Source organism: Lethenteron reissneri, chromosome 63 (assembly GCF_015708825.2).
Source record: "Lethenteron reissneri isolate LAM-NWPU_2019-01 chromosome 63, ASM1570882v1, whole genome shotgun sequence".
Classification (NCBI taxonomy): domain Eukaryota; kingdom Metazoa; phylum Chordata; class Hyperoartia; order Petromyzontiformes; family Petromyzontidae; genus Lethenteron; species Lethenteron reissneri.
In genome coordinates this window covers 7,003,797-7,018,967 of record NC_083841.1, presented here as the reverse complement: position 1 = coordinate 7,018,967, position 15,171 = coordinate 7,003,797, and positions in this window count along the sequence as shown.

Genomic DNA, 15,171 nt, shown 5'->3' with positions numbered 1-15,171 from the left:
TGTGCGTGTGTGTGTGCGTGCGCGTGTGTGTGTGTACGTGCGTGTGTGTACGTGCGTGTGTGTACGTGTGTGTACGTGTGTGTACGTGTGTGTACGTGTGTGTACGTGTGTGTACGTGTGTGTACGTGTGTGTACCCGGGTGGGTTGCTGCAGTAGTTGCGGTGAGCGCGCTGCGTTAAGAACCCGGCGAGCTCGATTCGCTTGCTGACACCGTTGACGATTATCGGAGTCGATCCTGGGCCGCCTCTAGGTCGACTCGGCCTCAAATGAGTACCTGGTACGGTGTGTAGTAAACATCGCCACTGGGGAGACAAAGGCGCCCCTGGTGTGCCGTGCCAGCCTTCGTAGGTGCTCGCTAACAGCACTTGCCCCGGCAAAGGCGCTCTGCTCTGCGTGAATGTGTGAACTTGTGATTGGACTTGCCAATGACCGGTACCAGCGGTGTCGACATCGGCCTCTGCGGAGGCCGAGGCTCGTGAAGGACGCTGCTACCGGGCAGTTGGAGGAAGTCGCCCTCCAGCAACCGCGGAGGGCAGAGAAGCGACGCTCACAACAACGAGCGGAGCGCCGGGCGGCTAAAACGCAGCGGGTTTGCGCTATGGGTGGCACCATTGCAACGCCCTGCTACAGCCTCGCCAAGGGCACCCTCGGTGGCAGCTGTCCATGAGCGGTAACGAGTATACGCAGTGCTGGCCTGCCAAGTGGGCAGGAGTTTTACGGTCGGGGAGCGACGATTGCCGCGTGTTCTGTATGTACGACGGACTTCGTTCGCACCACCGTACGTAGCCAACTATATAAAATTTGTACATTTACTCGCGTTACATTCAAAATTATATTGCTTGCTTTATCAGTCGCCTGAGCCAGTGGTGGAAAAATTCGCATTCCTGTGGCGGGGCCAAGTAGATCCGTTGGGGATTTACTTCCCCACAAAACGGTGCCCATTTGATCGACCCCGGAGGGAGAGAGGGAGGGGACAGGGAGGGGAGAGGATGATGATGATGATGATGGGTCGAATCGACCCCCAACCGACCACGATTTGAACTCCGACCTTCCGCTAGCGAGCCGGTGAATTCTCGTGACTGCGGTGGCGCGGTGGGGGGGGGAGGGAGCCGCTGACTGCTGCCCCCCCCCCCCCCCCCGGCTTCTGTGACGTCGCCGCTCCTACCGCGTCCCGCAAACTAAAAGCGCAGCTCCCTGCTCGTGTTCCCCGCTGCCGCCGTCGACGCCAGCATTCCACGGCTCTCCGTCCCCCCCTCCTCTCGCGGCCATCCGTCCCTCCCCACCCACCCCTCCCCGGGGCCGGCACGGCGATGTTCCATTAATAACTCCCCGAGCGCCCGCCGCCACTTCATTCCCGGCGTTTACAGCGTCGCCTCGCTGCTGCCCCAACGAAGTGAACGGGCAGGCGGCTTCGTTCGTCCGTCCGTTCGTCCCCCTCCCGGCGTCCGTCTCTCCGCGGCGGCAAAAAACTAAAATCTGCGCTTTACGCAAAGCCGTTGGCCGCACGGCATTTTGGGAAAGTGTAATTTGAGCGCTTGGCAGAGTCTGGCTGCTGGTGAACGGGCGATCTCGCGGGCGTGGGACCCCTCCTCTCCCTGCGCTACGGGGTGGGGGGGGTCCGAGTTGGTCGAGATTACACAACTCGACGTCATCGCATTTTGGGCTCCCCTCCCCGGGGTCGAGGTGGCTCGACGGGGGAGCGGTTGGATGTCTCGCGATGGGGGGAGGGTCGCGAGTTAGGAGCCTGGTTGGTTTGGGGGTTGACTCGGCCCATCATCATCATGATCCCTCTGGTGTCGGTAAAGTGAGGACCACTTTGTCGAGAAGTCGCCGGTGGTTGTCCGATGGATAGATTTGCCACCCCCGTAGGAATGTGGAGTTTCCATAAACGGGAGACGAGCCTCATTGCTCGTTTGTGCGGTGCGCTTTGCCACGGTGTGGGTGTGTGCGCACACCGTGCGTGTACAGTGTGTGTGTGTGTACGGTGTGTGCACAGGGTGTGTGTACACGGTGTGTGTACACGGTGTGTGCGCACCGTGCGTGTGTGTGTGCGCACTGTGTGTGTGGTGTGCACCGTGTCTGTACACTGTGCGCGCTGTGTGTGCACTGTGCGCGTGTGTGCACTGTGCGCGCTGTGTGTGCACTGTGCGCGCTGTGTGTGCGCACTGTGTATGCACTGTGTGTGTGTACACTGTGTGTGCGTGTGTACACTGTGTGTACTGTGTGTGTGCGTGTGTACACTGTGTGTGTGCGTGTGTACACTGTGTGTACTGTGTGCGTGTGTACTGTGTGTGTGTGTACACTGTGTGTACTGTGTGTGTGTGTACACTGTGTGTACTGTGTGTGTGTGTGTACACTGTGTGTACTGTGTGTGTGTGTGTACACTGTGTGTACTGTGTGTGTGTGTACACTGTGTGTACTGTGTGTGTGTGTACACTGTGTGTACTGTGTGTGTGTGTACACTGTGTGTACTGTGTGTGTGTGTACACTGTGTGTACTGTGTGTGTGTGTACACTGTGTGTAGTGTGTGTGTGTGTACACTGTGTGTACTGTGTGTGTGTACACTGTGTGTACTGTGTGTGTGTGTGTACACTGTGTGTACTGTGTGTGCGTGTGTACACTGTGTGTGCGTGTGTACACTGTGTGTACTGTGTGTGCGTGTGTACACTGTGTGTGTGTACACTGTGCGTGTGTACACTGTGCGTGTGTACACTGTGCGTGTGTACACTGTGCGTGTGTACACTGTGCGTGTGTACACTGTGCGTGTGTACACTGTGCGTGTGTACACTGTGTGTGTGTACACTGTGTGTGTGTACACTGTGTGTGTGCGTGTGTGTGCGTGTGTACACTGTGTGTGTGCGTGTGTACACTGTGTGTGTGCGTGTGTACACTGTGTGTGTGTGTACACTGTGTGCGTGTGTACACTGTGTGTGTGTGTACACTGTGCGTGTGCGTGTGTACACTGTGTGTGTGTGTACACTGTGCGTGTGTACACTACACTGTGTGCGTGTGTACACTGCGTGTGTACACTGTGTGTGTGCGTGTGTACGCGTGTACTGTGTGTGTGTGTGTGTGTGCGTGTGTACACTACACTGTGTGCGTGTGCGTGTGCGGTGCAGGTGGTGCGCTGGGCCAACTCTGCGCTGGGCCGCCGCGTGGAGTCCCACCCGCTGCTGGCGCTCTTCGCGCTGCTGCTCGCCATCCTCTCCGCTCCCCCCGTGCTGCTCTTCCTCGGCGCCGTCGCCTTCTACCTCGCACTCTCCACCCTCGGGTTCATCCTGCTGCAGGGTACGCGCACACGCTCACTCGCACGCGCACACTCGCGCACACTCGCGCACACTCGCGCACACTCGCGCACACTCGCGCACACTCACGCACACTCGCACGTGTACGCTCACGCGCACACTCACTCACACTCGCACACGTTCACTCGCGCACACTCGCGCACACTCACGCACACTCACACACGCTCACGCGCACACGCACTCAACAACAACCGCCATTCGCCACTAAGTGGCGGTGATGTTACCACCACACCTGTGCCAGGCCATGTGCACCTTGAGGCCACGTGAAGTGTCGAACGCCCGCTGGCGGGAGGTCACGGGGCAGACCCAGGTGCCACGGGTTGACTGACCGAGATGACCGAGATGACTGGCTGATGCACCACCTGTGCTCCCTACTGTGCCAACTTGCTGTGCTTTAGCCACCCGGCGCTCCGCTCGTTGTTGTGAGCGTCGCTCCTCCGCCGTCCGTTGTTGTTGGAGAGCGACTGCCTCCAATTGCCCGGTAGCGTCCTTTACACGTACACATGCGTGTGTGTGTGTGTGTGCTGGCCACCCACCCCTCGTGTGCCATGCTGGCCTTCAAAGGCGAGACTCCTTAACAGCACTTGCCCCAACAGTCTGTTCAAGGCTACAGGGGGCATCTTTGTCTTTGTGGGGAGCGGTGGCTCAGCAGTTAGCGTGCCGCGCTACGAACCGGGCGACCCGAGTTAAATTCCAGCGCCGATGACGATCATCTGAACCGGCTCTGGGCCTCCCCTAGGTCGACTCGACCTCGAATGAGTACCTGGCGCGGTGTGCAGTAAACATCGCCGCTGGGGAGAGACAAAGGCGGCCGGGCACGGCGCGGGCCAACCTCTACCCCCGTGGTGCGCCGCTCGCTGCCGTGACCTGTGCCAACAGCGGTGGGGTGGGGGGTGTTTGTCTCCGCCAGTGTGCGTCCTGTCGCTGGGAGTCTCCGTCCTGCTGCTCTTCCTCTCGGGCCTGGGCGCGCTGGCGCTGGGCCTGACGCTCGCCTTCGCTCCCATCCTGCTCCTCGCCTCGCTGCTCCTCCCGCGGTACCGTCTCAGCGCGACGACACCACCACACACGGTGGCACAGAGCCTCGCGCGCTCTCGCCCCCCCCATCCCGTGACGTGCCCCTCCACATGACGTGCCCCTCCCCCCCCCCCCCCCCCCCTTGACGCGCCCCTCCCCCCCCGTGACGTGCCGAACCCCCCCCTCCCCCCCGTGCCCCCCCCCCCCCCGTTACGTGCACCCCCCAGAATGATGACTTGATGGTGGTGGTGATTTATGCTACTGATGATGCTTGTGATGATGCCGGTAACGAAAATGTCGGTGGCGACGATGCGGATTTTGATAAACCTGCTGCTTGCAATGATGGTGCCGCCACTGATGCCGCATCTGACTTTGATAATCCTACGCTGTTGCTCATGGTGAGCCTGCTGATGATGAACCTGCTGATGATGCTGCCGATATTGTTGCCGTTGCTGCTGCTGTGGATGTGAGTGATGCTGCTGCCGCTCGTGATGATGATGAGCCTGCTGATGACGACTGGTGATGATGCTGCCGATGGTTTTGCCGTTGGTGCTGATGGGAGTGATGCTGCTCATGCTGACGATGACTATGATGATGATGATGCTGGTGCTGATGGGAGTGATGGTGCTGATGATGATGATGACTATGCTGATGATGACTATGCTGATGGTGATGATGCTGTGGACGTGAGTGATGCCGCTGGTGCTGATGGGAGTGATGCTGCTCATGCTGACGATGACTATGATGATGCTGGTGCTGATGGGAGTGATGGTGCTGGTGCTGATGATGATGACTATGCTGATGGTGATGATGCTGCCGATGGTTTTGCCGTTGGTGCTGATGGGAGTGATGCTGCTCATGCTGACGATGACTATGATGATGATGATGATGCTGGTGCTGATGGGAGTGATGGTGCTGGTGCTGATGATGATGACTATGCTGATGGTGATGATGCTGTGGACGTGAGTGATGCCGCTGGTGCTGACGATGGCGCCCACTGTGCCCACAGGGACTCCGCGGGCGAAGGTCGCCCGCCGGCAAGGCTGACGGACGGAGGCCACGGCCACTCGCCCCCCCGCAACTACGCACGGAGAAACTCGCTCAGTTGAAGCCCCCCCCCGCCACCGCGTGCACACGTGTGTGCGTGTGTGTGTGTCAGGGTGAGTGTGTGTGTCAGGGTGAGTGTGTGTGTCAGGGTGAGTGTGTGTGTCAGGGTGAGTGTGTGCAAGTCTGTGTGTGCGTGTCGGGGTGAGTGTGTGCGAGTCCGTGTGTGTGAGTCTGTGTCCTGTGTGTGTCGGGGTGAGTGTGTCCTGTGTGTGTGTGAGTCTGTGTCCTGTGTGTGTCAGGGTGAGTGTGTGCGAGTGATTCTGGTCTGTGTGTCATGGTAAGTGTGTGTGTGTGAATCTGTGTGGGGGTGGGGGTGTGTGTGTGTGAATCTGTGTGGGGGTGGGGGTGTGTGTGTGTGAATCTGTGTGAGGGTGGGGGTGTGTGTGTGTGTGTAAATCTGTTTGGGGGTGGGGGTGTGTGTGTGTGTGTGAATCTGTGTGAGGGTGGGGGTGTGTGTGTGTGTGTGAATCTGTGTGTCATGGTGAGTGTGTGTGTGTAAATCTGTTTGGGGGTGGGGGTGTGTGTGTGTGTGAATCTGTGTGAGGGTGGGGGTGTGTGTGTGTGTGTGAATCTGTGTGTCATGGTGAGTGTGTGTGTGTAAATCTGTTTGGGGGTGGGGGTGTGTGTGTGTGAATCTGTGTGAGGGTGGGGGTGTGTGAATCTGTGTGGGGGTGGGGATGTGTGTGTGTGAATCTGTGTGGGGGTGGGGATGTGTGTGTGTGAATCTGTGTGGGGGTGGGGATGTGTGTGTGTGAATCTGTGTGGGGGTGGGGATGTGTGTGTGTGAATCTGTGTGGGGGTGTGTGTGTGTGAATCTGTGTGGGGGTGTGTGTGTGTGAATCTGTGTGGGGGTGTGTGTGTGTGTGAATCTGTGTGGGGGTGTGTGTGTGAATCTGTGTGGGGGTGTGTGTGTGTGTGTGTGTGGGTGGGGGTGTGTGTGTGTGTGTGTGGGTGGGGGTGTGTGTGTGTGTGTGTGTGAATCTGTGTGGGGGTGTGTGTGTGTGTGTGAATCTGTGTGGGGGTGGGGGTGTGTGTGTGTGTGTGAATCTGTGTGGGGGTGGGGGTGTGTGTGTGTGTGTGAATCTGTGTGGGGGTGGGGGTGTGTGTGTGAATCTGTGTGGGGGTGGGTGTGTGTGTGAATCTGTGTGGGGGTGGGGGTGTGTGTGAATCTGTGTGGGGGTGGGGGTGTGTGTGAATCTGTGTGGGGGTGGGGGTGTGTGTGAATCTGTGTGGGGGTGGGGGGGTGTGTGTGTGTGAATCTGTGTGGGGGTGGGGGTGTGTGTGTGTGAATCTGTGTGTCATGGTGAGTGTGTGTGTGTGAATCTGTGTGTCATGGTGAGTGTGTGTGTGTGAATCTGTGTGTCATGGTGAGTGTGTGTGTGTGAATCTGTGTGGGGGTGTGTGTGTGTGTGAATCTGGGTGGGGGTGTCAGAACCATGCACGGTTGGCTATGTACGGTGCGAAAGAAGTTCTACATAGATTTATATACTCATCCACCCACCCCCTTGTGTGCCATGCCGTCCTTCACAGGTGCTGCTCGCTAACAGCACTTGCCCCAACAGTCTTTTTAGGCCAAAACGGGAAATCTTTATTTTTGTAAGTGTGCGAGTCTGTGGGTCGGGGTGCACGTGCCACTGTGTGTGTTAGTTTGTGTCGGGGGTTTGTGTCATTGTGTGTGTGTGGTCAGGGTGAGTGGGTGAGTGTCACTGTATTTGTGCGTGTCTATGCATCAGTGTGTGTGTGTCGCACCAACCCCTCGTGTGCCGTGCCAGCCTTAATAGATGCTCGCTTTACAGCAGTTGCCACAATAGCCTGTGCAGGCTATGCAGAGAATCTTGTTTTGTGTGTGTATATGTGCCTCTTTGAGTTGAGTGTATGCGTGGGGGTGCATATGTATCTGTATGTTTATATGTGCGTCTGGATTCACGTTACATTTATACCTAACAATTTACACCAAAAATAATATTTTTTGATATTCAAAATGTTACACGCCATTAGAATGTACTTTTATTTAACCAGATGAACACGTTAACTCCCAAAAAATGTCTCTCAATTGCCAAGCAAGGGCCCATTGAGATTCACGGTCTCTTGCAATTTCCGTCCTTTGTTTAACCGAGTGAGTCCCCGTTGAGATCCGGAACGCCGTGTCAAGGTGCCTGAACTGATGCAGGGACTCCTCGACTCACAAACGAGTTCAGTTCCCCAGAGGCCTGTTCGCAAGTCGATTTATTCGCAAGTCCAACTTTGCTCCCGTCGATTCCAAACGCGTTGTACGGCGTGTACACTAAACACGGGGAGTGGCTTTAAAAGTTGTATAATAACCTGCAGATGTAGATACCGCTGGTTCTGCACGTTCTGCAGATGTAGATACCACTGGTTCTTCACGTTCTGCAGATGTAAATGCCACTGGTTCTTCACGTTCTGCAGATGTAGATGCCACTGGTTCTTCACATTCTGTAGATGTAGATGCCACTGGTTATTCACGTTCTGCATGTGTAGATGCCACTGGTTCTTCACGTTCTGCAGATGTAGATGCCACTGGTTCTTCACGTTCTGCAGATGTAGATGCCACTGGTTCTTCACGTTCTGCAGATGTAGATGCCACTGTTCTTCACGTTCTGCAGATGTAGATGCCACTGGTTCTTCACATTTTGTAGATGTAGATGCCACTGGTTATTCACGTTCTGCATGTGTAGATGCCACTGGTTCTTCACGTTCTGCAGATGTAGATGCCACTGGTTCTTCACGTTCTGCAGATGTAGATGCCACTGGTTCTTCACGTTCTGCAGATGTAGATGCCACTGGTTTTTCACGTTCTGCAGATGTAGATGCCACTGGTTCTTCACGTTCTGCAGATGTAGATGCCACTGTTCTTCACGTTCTGTAGATGTAGATGCCACTGGTTCTTCACATTCTGTAGATGTAGATGCCACTGTTCTTCACGTTCTGTAGATGTAGATGCCACTGGTTCTTCACATTCTGCATGTGTAGATCCCACCGGAAGCAGACGATGTGGCCATATGCTTTTTGTCGTTTACTCAATTGTGATAATGCCATTTCACATTACAAATGCCGATGGGAAGTGTCTTTGTCAGCCGTGGAGTGGTGGAGGTGATGATGATGCTGCTGCTAGTGGTGGTTGTGATGATGAACCAGCAGTGTTGTTAACAGCTCTGCATCTTCGCCACCGTTTTGTTAAGTGGCATGGCCGCACGCGGCTTCGAGGTGACGTGGGTGGATGTTGCCAGGCCCTCGGAATCATCGAGCGGCTCGGGTGGTCGCTCGCGACAAGCCTTTGTCCACAGCTGGGCAACTGGTTGCACGACCGGGATCTTGGATTGTGTGACGGGGGGGGGGGAAGCCTCACCCTTGCGAGGTAGTTCTGTGGCATCTACTTCCACGGGGCCGTTGTCCGCTATTTTGTCGTCATTCTCTTGCGACGCGATGCTCAATGGCGCAACGGAGACATCGAGGAAGAACGCTTTCGAGCCTTGGTGGCGGAGATGCTCTGTGTGTTTGCACCCAACACACACACACAGCTCTATGCCCACACTTGTGCATACACACACGCACGAGCACCGAACACATTTGTCCGTGGATACCAAATATGCTCACGCACACGCTTTACCATGTTCGTGCACTTGAGCGTAGCTGTGGCACAGCGGTTAGAGCACTGCGCTACGAACCCAGCCATCTCGCCTGGTGTGCAGGAGGCCGTGGGTTCAATCCCGACCCTGACGATGCCTGCTGCTGTATATTTGAAGTTTGCGTGTCTCTCCCTCTCTCCGTGGACGCGTGGATTTTGCTCTGGGTCCAGTTTTTTTCCCCCTCCACATTTACAACCGACACACGTTTTTGGCCGTCTAAATTTCCACGCGTTAGGCCACTGAGCCGAGCTGTCGTCTGTGTCCACCAGGTCGCTTCTGAAAGAGAGCTACATCGCTCAATGGGGCCTTTAGTAGTTTAGTTTAAGGAAACAAAATCAGTTCTGCATCTCCCGGCCACGGCTAACGTGGCCGGGAGATGCCTGAATCACTCGTCAACCCCGCCGCGACCCAGTTTGGTGAAGTATGGCCAAAACAACCCCCCCTCCCCCCCCCGTGACCGAAAGTTGTGCGGAGGTGGACATTGTTGCTGTTGGCGAGCGCCTATTTAGGTCTGCGGTGTGGGCAGTGCCATGCCCGGCCGCCTTTGTCCATCGCTGTCAACCCGCTTGTCAGTGCCCCAACCTCATTACAGACCAATTCAGACCTTGTTGGTCACCCCCGTGGCCCTTATACATCTCAACGTTCATCCTACAAAGTTCCATTTAAAAGGGAGATACGCAAACAAATAGACGCTTTTTAGTTTTGTTGCCCATATTGAAACGGCTGTGCGCCGTATGGACCTGAGAACTCAATTCCCCTGCACAAGAATACGGGCTGAACCGTGTACGGGTTGGCACGGTACTTTTGGGTCTCCATGGCCGATGTCTATGCAAACTGTACCGGGATACTTATTTAAGGCCGAGTTGACTTAGAGGAAGCCCAGGCCCAGCTTCAGATAGTGTCTGCACGAGAGGAGTTTCGGTTACATCTTAATCATATTCACGACAATTTCGGATCGTTTTCACATTATGTGCGAATGTGAAACCTCCTGCGGACACTAAAGTAGCATAACGCGATATCAGTTGGCCTCATTTTTGGCGGGAAAACTGGTGGCCACGACGTGTAAGCGTCGTCACTTCATGCGACGTAATATTTTTGCCGTCCATTCACAAAAAAACACCTACACACACCTACACACCTACACACACCCCCACCTACACCCACCTACACACACACACCCACCTACACACACCCCCACCTACACACACACCCCCACCGACACACACAGACACCCACCTACACACGCACACCCACCGACACACACAGACACCCACCTACACACACACCCACACCCCCACCGACACAACACACCTACACACACACCCCCACCGACACAACACACCTACACACACACACCCCCACCTACACACACATCCACACACACACACACCTACACACACCCGCACCTACACACACACACAGTATGCCACTTGTCAGTGGTTGTGCCCTCCATGTGGGCGTGGTGTTCTTTGTGTCCTTGAGATTAAATGCACAGGTTGCTTCACTTGCTCTGTGTTCACGCACGCGTCTCTCTCTACATCGCGTGGCCGTCTGTGGCGCTATCAAAATACGACAAAATAAGAATGTTTGTTTTTACATTTTCTGGCAATTAAACAGGAGTTGTGTGAAGATGTTCAAACACCAAATAGGCAATCAAGTTCTGCATTAACCACACAGTCCTTGTGAACATGCAAATAAACTGATAACACAGGGTGCTTCAAAAATATGTTAACACTGACATGGGACTATCGTTTTTAAGGAAAAATAACGGATAATACGCTATAACATGATAACAAGTGTAATGTTAATAGCTTCAAAACGTCAAATAATCTCCACTTATTCCCCATCGTTGTCAACGCGTGCCTGGAATCTTCTCTGTGTCGTCTCCAGAGCCCGGAGGCAGCTCGTTGTTTTAAGGGCCCAGGAAGTTCATTGACACTGGTGGTGACACGAGGCCATGAAGAAGACTGTCACTGGTGTAGACCAATCCGTTTCAAAGACAATGCATAGTATACAGGGTGTTTGAAAAATAACATTCCTGCGGAGGGAGCTGGTAGGAACGTCGGGTTGCTCGGTCAATGGCCTGCAGGGTCAACGGCGGCGTGGTGTATTCCGCAAATATGCCCGACTGTGAGGGCGGGCACAAGCCGGCGTGAGTAGGTTAAACGTTGAGTTTTATAAGGGCACCACGGGGTGACCAGCCCCTCCCCACCCAGCCCCACCCTTCCCAGCCCCTCCCCACCCAGCCCCCCCCTCCCCACCCAGCCCCACCCTCCCCACCCAGCCCCTCCCCATCCAGCCTCACCCAGCCCCTCCCTCCCCACCCAGCCTCTCCCTGCACGACGGACGGACACAATAATCCCCTGTGGGCTGGTGTAACCAGGAGGTTCCTACCAGTATTAGTAGTAGTACTGCTTTGAAATTGGGTACATCTTTTTGCAACTCCCTGTATAATTATCAGGTCGTGTTTGTGTTTGCATGTTCACCACAAGCACTCTGTGTGGTTAATGCAGTAACTTGATGCCTTGCATAATATATCTATTTGGTGTTTGAAAATCGGAATAAAACTCCTGTTTTATTGCCAGAGAGGGTATTAACCATTAACCACACACAGTGTTTGCGGCGAACATGCAAACAGACACGCTATGGTAATCTGTGATGCATTGGCTTTGAAACTGATTGGTCTACGCCAGAGATAGCCTTCTGTATGGCCTTAGGGCCGTCCATAAATGACGTCACGCACCTAGGGGGAGGGGGTCAGACATTTGTGACGATGTGTGACGAGGGGGGGGGGAGTTGAGAAATGTGACGTCACATCAAAATGCGCAACTTTAAATAAATATAGACACGTTCTACTTAATTAAATAGACTTTTTAATAAATGTTTTCTCCTACAACATCAGAGTGCAGCGCCACATTAAAAACGCACTACAATGACAATAGTTTACAGTGATTTGAAGCATGTTTTATTTTAAAAATGGAAATGTTTTTTTTTGGGGGGGGGGGCAGAGTTTTGTGACGTCATATTTGAGGGGGGGGGGGGTCTGACGTTTTGTGACGCCGTGTGACGAGGGGGGGAGGGGTAAAAAATCGTCCAAAATCGCGTGACGTCATTTATGGACGGCCCCCGAGTCTCACCACCAGTGTGAGAGCAGAGGACACATTGTCCTGCGGAGGGAGCTGGTAGGAACGTTGGGTTGCTCGGCCAATGGCCTGCAGGGTCAACGGCGGCGTGGTGTATGCCCGACTGTGAGAGCGGGCACAAGCCGGCGTGAGTAGGTTAAACGTTGAGTTTTATAAGGGCACCACGGGGGTGACCAGCCCCTCCCCACCCAGCCCCACCCCTCCCACCCCCCACCCAGCCCCTCCCTCCCCACCCAGCCCCTCCCTGCACGACGGACACAATAATCCCCTGTGGGCTGGTGTAACCAGGAGGTTCCTACCAGTATAAACCCTTCTCTCTACGCTGCACATCACGCAACCAGGGCTCAAACACAGACCTCGGCAGCGCCGGAGTAAGCTCGTGCGAGGCCTGTCGCATGTGTCATTAAGGGGCCCTAAATAAAATAAAATATTAAAACACACTTTATTTTTACTTGCATAGTAAAGTGATTGTAATTTTTCATTTGCTATACAGCCAGATAATACGACAAGTTGCTAACCTAAAACACCCGGTCGTTCGTAAAAGTTGAAGGTGGTATAGTACTATAGTAATAGAGCAAGTGCAGAATCACTGAACCGGAATTGATAGCTTGAAAGCATTTAGCGCGGGGCCCTTGAAAGTGCGGGGCCCGTAGCTACTACACGTGCAGCTACTACACGTGCAGCTACTACACTTGCAGCTACTACACGTGCAGCTGCTAAACGTGTAGCTACTACAGTGCAGCTACTGCACGTGCAGCTACTACACATGTAGCTACTACTACACATGTAGCTACTACACGTGCAGCTGCTAAACGTGCAGCTACTACACGTGTAGCTACTACTACACATGTAGCTACTACACGTGCAGCTACTACACGTGTAGCTACTACACGTGTAGCTACTACTACACATGTAGCTACTACACGTGCAGCTGCTAAACGTGCAGCTACTACACGTGTAGCTACTACTACACATGTAGCTACTACACGTGCAGCTACTACACGTGCAGCTACTACACGTGCAGCAGCTGCTACACGTGTAGCTACTTTTGCCACTAGGATCATCCGGCACGACCTCAGACGTGGCTGGCTGCGTCTCTTCAAAGTCGATGTGGTCTCCAGAGACTCCGAGACGCTGCTGAGCCGCCACCGCCGCCGTTTGAAGGAGGCGAGTTTGAATCCAAGGGTTTGGTTTTTTTACGGCCGCTGATTTAAACCGGCTTCTCAGGGTTCGTGACTTGTTGATGGGACTCAGAGAATCGCATCAAGACTCGCTCCGCGCCCAATTTTTGCCCCCCTCTCAAACCCAGCACCGAGTTTAAATAGCGGCTTTAAATGTCACGCGACGATTATTAACTGCGCTCCGATATGCAGAGTGCGTGACGAAGTCAACTTAACACGTTGCAGGCTTTCGCGACCAATATTATTCATAATAAAGGTTGTTGGGTTCGATCACGTAAGTAGAAATGTGTCGAAACCCTCCACCACCCGACACCGCTGATTAGTAAGGGTGGTGAATTTCTGCCTTCTGCTGCGATATCACAAGCGGAGTAGCATTGTGGAACAAGGACAGTAACAGTATAATATTGATTTGAAGCTTTCGTGACTGCAGGAATCCATACTCTTTGGTTCTTTCGGTAAAGTCACGTAGGTAGAAAAATAATAGATCACGACGTTTCGGGCGCAACACCACAAGCAATCGTCATCAGGTGGGACGACCACAGCAAGAATAAAACTGCTGAAGTGAGCAGTTTTTTTTCGCGGTGGTTGTCCCACCTGATGGTGATTGCTTGTGTTGCGATCGAAACATCGTGATCTATTATTTTTATACCTACGTGACTTTACTGAAAGAACCAAAGAGTAGAGTAACAGTATATATCGGTCAAAGTATTTATACTGGAGGAATTCGATCAGCTATAAAACTCTCTTTTTTTCACAAGTGCCCAGTGTCTGCCACGTGGCCATGTTGAAACCCTGTGAGAGAGGCTGAGTCGACCTAGGGGAGGCCCAGGTTCGGATTATCGCTACTGGTGCTGTTCGTGAGAAGGAATCGAACTCCACTTTACGTATGCTGAATTTCTTTCGCACCATACGTAGCTAACCAGCGCTTGTGCCAGGCTAGGTGCACCTTGAGGCCACGTGATGTGTGTAAATCTCGCTGCTGGCAGGACAGGGGATGCAGACTCCAGGTGCCGTGGGTCGGCTGCCTGAGATGACTGGCACACCCAGGTTCTTTATGAATGTTAGCGAGGTTCACAAAGGTTGTATTCAGACAACGTGAGATCGTGGGTTTTGGTCCCGGGGTCTGGGTCTCTCTCGCTGTGGGAGGTCACGACGGAGGTCACACCGTGAGAGGTCACACCGTGAGAGGTCACAACGTGAGAGGTCACACCGTGAGAGGTCACACTGTGAGAGGTCACAACGTGAGAGGTCACACCGTGAGAGGTCACACCGTGAGAGGTCACACCGTGGGAGGTCACACTGTGGGAGGTCACACCGTGAGAGGTCACAACGTGAGAGGTCACAATGGGAGGTCACCATGAAAGGTCACAACGGAGGTCACACCGTGAGAGGTCACACCGTGGGAGGTCACACCGTGAGAGGTCACACCGTGAGAGGTCACAATGGGAGGTCTCCATGGGAGGTCACAACGGAGGTCACATCGTGAGAGGTCACACCGTGAGAGGTCACACCGTGAGAGGTCACAATGGGAGGTCACCATGGGAGGTCACAACGGAGGTCACACCGTGAGAGGTCACACCGTGAGAGGTCACACCGTGAGAGGTCACAATGGGAGGTCACCATGGCAGGTCACAACGGAGGTCACACCGTGAGAGGTCATAATGGGAGGTCACCATGGGAGGTCACAACGGAGGTCACACCGTGGGAGGTCACCATGGGAGGTCACCATGGGAGGTCACAACGGCCGTGTTGGAGACGCGTGGCCACCGCCGCT